A 4,117-nucleotide genomic window follows, 5' to 3' on the forward strand; every position below is an offset into this window, starting at 1 on the left:
TAGAAGGACAGGGTCTTTTTTTGCAGTAATCAACATTCTTTAACAGGCCAGGAGGCCTTCAACAAACAGAGTCTGGAGCATTTTTCTTGGTGTCAGAGGAATTATACTAAAATAATAAGATCAACCTATTAATATGGTGTTGAAGTTCCTTCAGGAATGCTTCGATAAGGAGTTAGCCGTAAACTCCTTAAAAGTACAGATCTCAGCCCTTTCTGTACTTTTTGGCTCATCCTTACTCAATAGATCCTTGGTCAGAAGCTTTGTAAAGATAAGAACCAGAATTATTCAGTCCTTTCCATTATTGGACCTTAATCTAGTTCTTACAAAACTTTGCTCCAGTCCTTATGAACCCTTGGAAGAAGCATTTCTTAAATTCACTTCATACACGGCACTATTTCTGGTAGCAATTAATTTGGCTACGAGAGAGGGAGAACTGCAGGCTTTGTCCTATAAGGAACCAAGTTTTTCCAGACAACGTCTTTCAGACAACTCTTCCGAATTTCATGTAAGCTTACAATATTGCCTAGGTCAGCATTCAGGGTTAAAGATCTCTGTAACTGTTGAGTTTAAAAGACACCTTCATTTTGACCCATGAGTGGGTGCTTAGGACCCATGAGTGGGTGTCAGGATTTGGATCATCGTTTGATTATCGGGATCATGAGGGTGATGAACCAAAGGTTGTGGGGCTCCCTGATTGTGCTGAATTGATACAGAACTGGCAATTCTTGTAATTACCATCATATGAAGTTAAGTAAATGTTATTAAATTCTACCTTTACTTATGTGTGTGTAAGTTATTGCTCACAAGCAGTATATCAAAAGGTTTCATCATTGATCCTGTATATTTGTCTTCATATGTTTATTAATATTAATTTATAAAAATTAATAATATTGATAAAGGTTCACCCCTTTATTACATTAATAAAACAGCTGTGGCTTGTTTGTACCTTGACATTTTATTTATTGCTCATGTTACATATATAAGTATATACACAGAACTCAGTTATTCATTATAAAGTGTTCAGCATACCTGCCATGTAAATTAGTTTGTTAAATGAAAAAAAACTGATTTATGTTACAGTGAATGTACAATCTGGGGTCTAAACAAAGCCTCAACATTGGATGAAATATATTGGTAACCCATGCACAAAAACTATACAAAATGAAACTTTCAATATAGGCTTTTTTTTTATAAATGTATTGTTCTGTCTAGAAATGATTTCAGTCCATAATTTAAGACATTCATTTGTCACCAATCTTAAATTGATTGAGATTTTTTGCAGAAGAACAGGCCATTGTCCAATCTCATTAGAGCTTCACCCATTGGGGCAAATTTAGTAACGGGTGAAGTGGGCTTTTCTAGCGAAAATTAACCGAGAAGACAATTTGCAGGGATGTTGGAAATTTACTAAAAGGCGTAGAGGACAATTTGCTAGCGAAAAAGATCAGCGCTAGTGAAGTTTCGCACCTTTTCGCCAGGCTAATTTTTTCTCAGGTGAACGATCGTTACTCCATAAATTTATCAAAGTGCGAACTTTCCAATACGTTACCCTTTTTTGCCAGGGTTTGTTTCGCCATGTTATACCTAGCAAATTGATAAGACAAAGCTATATCCTCAACGATATTATATCAGTGACATCATATCCTTTATGCCAAAAAAGTCATTAAAAAAAACGCTGGCGTTTTTTCATATTTTAATGTGGAATTATGTTTAAAAGTTGTAACTGTTACATATATGTTGTTAAAAAATAATTTATTTATTTGTTTTAGGGTGGGCTCAATAGAGAATCTCTTTTGCCTTTATTTTGATTCCTTGGACATTTGGAATAATAAGTGGCCACTTACAGCACTTTTACCAACATCTCTAATAAAGACGTATATATATGACCTGTATGTATCCACCATATTTATATTTGCGTATGTTAACATAAGTTTTGTTAGGGAGAAAGTAACGGTAGAGAAAATTCATTCATCTGCCAAGACGAAACTTTGCATTTTGATAAATACGTGTATTCGCTGTCAATTAACGTCTGGCAAAGTTGAGCAAAGTGTGGCAAGGCCTTCCGAGGTGAAAATTCAACCTTTAGTAAATTTGCCCCATTGGGTGAGTCTGAGTTGTTTTGTTATTAACTTCATGAGATCTTCACCCTCACATCGAGTTAAAATAGTTTAGCCATCTGTATATATACCATTAGTTTTGGGGGGAAAAATAAGGAAAGTAAACATATTCTTTGTTTATTGGTTATATTACATTTTGGCACTGGATGTGGAACACTGGAGTGTTGCCTATGAGGGACATTTCACAGACCCTTCCCAGCGAGTGAAATTAATTTTGACACCCTCTTGCGGATCTCTTTGGTTTTTATGCCGTATATGATTGGATTCAACATAGGAGGAATGATCAGGTAGAGGCTGGAAATAAGGATTTGGACAGATGGGACTGCAAAAACCCCAAATCTTTGAGATATGAAGGAGAAGAGGGCTGGGATATATAACACTAATATAACACCAACATGGGCAGCACACGTGTTACCAACTTTATATCTGGCTTCTCGGGTAGGAAGTCTCAGCACAGCCATTATAATCATGGTGTAGGACAGAATAATACATGGTATGTCTGATCCTGTCACTAGAAAAAAACTGCTAGCCCGTAAATAAAGTTGATTCTGAAATCACCACAGGAGAGCTTTGCCACCGCTATTTGCTCACAGTAAGTATGTTGAATAATGTTATTCCCACAAAATGGGAGCCTTCTGACAAGGAATGGGTAAGGAAATACAAAAGGTCCCTCTCATTGTCACAAACAGTCCCATTTTTGCAATCATGGAATTGGTCAGGATAGAGGAGTATCTCAGTGGGTGACAAATGGCCACATAACGATCAAAGGCCATAGTCACTAGTACAGAAGACCCCATTATGGAAAAGGTGTGGATAAAGAACATCTGCACTAGACATTCCTCAAAAGTGATCTCTCTTAGCTTGAACCAGAAGAGCAGCAGCATCTTGGGAATGGCGGCATTTGACTGGACAAGGTCAGTGACTAATAACATGGAAAGGAGCAGGTACATTGGCTGGTGAAGCCTCCTCTCAGCTTTTATGATAAGAAGAACAGTAATGTTGGCTGAAATGGTTACTATATACATGCAACACAGTGGTATTGAGATCCAAACATGCATCTCTTCCATCCCTGGGATCCCAATCAGGATGAATGGAGAGGAGATCTGATTGGCTCTGCTGAGGTTTGACATGATGACTAACAGGAAGAAGCTGCAGGGCATCTCCACATATTCTTGCCACAAAAAGGAAATGTTACAATTTCTAGTCTATTTCTTCTCTGCCCAGTTATACAGTCTTTGCAATGGGCCACGGAAAATTCTTCCTGAAATAAACAACATAAACATTGAAATATCAGAACATTAAACAGAATTTGCACCAGGACTCTCACTCTTTCCAAGCCCAACAGCCACAATAATAAGCCCATCAATAAAGAGAAGAGGAAATTGTCCTTAGTGTGTGTCTTATCAAATACCTTCCTACGTTTACAGTAGATCTCAATGGCTTTATTTTTGTCTCTTACATGGGAAAAACCCTCCTACATGTATTAATAACTGTCCTAGTGTTGGTGTAAGTGCCATTATCAGTACAGTAACATCTCTTGTATGAGACACAGGCAGTGTCAGACTGGGATACTAGGGGCCCACCAGAAAACCTTAGGTTGAGAGCCCACTTTCAAAACTATTATACCTCCTCTCCTCACTCAACCTCTTTATTCTCCTAGTATCTTTTCTCTACATACTTTACTCTATTCTTCCATTATTAAGTCTCGTTGTTCCCATAAAGAAATAGGGAATGACATGAAATAGGCCAAATGGTTAGAAGCAAGAGGCCCACTGACACCTGGGCCCACGGGGAGTTTTCCTGGTATCCCGGTGGGCCAGTCCGACACTGGACACAGGTCAGTCCCCCGGCAATCCTCCCTGAGCACAAAGTACACTTAACAAATTATATTAATAGAATTAATGTTGTTTAAAAGCCATTAAGTTCATTATGCCCCAACAGTTGGTCTTCATCTCATAATTATATTTTCTGGCCTTAGCTGTGAATGTTATACGAGAGGG

General features: G+C 38.0%; 1 pseudogene; it reads right to left on the reverse strand.

The window, feature by feature from the left end:
- Positions 1–2,207: 2,207 nt before the first annotated feature.
- On the reverse strand, positions 2,208–3,367 carry LOC121400071 (annotated as a pseudogene).
- Between the last annotated feature and the right edge of the window lie 750 nt (positions 3,368–4,117).

Source organism: Xenopus laevis, chromosome 2L, assembly GCF_017654675.1.
Source record: "Xenopus laevis strain J_2021 chromosome 2L, Xenopus_laevis_v10.1, whole genome shotgun sequence".
Lineage (NCBI taxonomy): Eukaryota > Metazoa > Chordata > Amphibia > Anura > Pipidae > Xenopus > Xenopus laevis.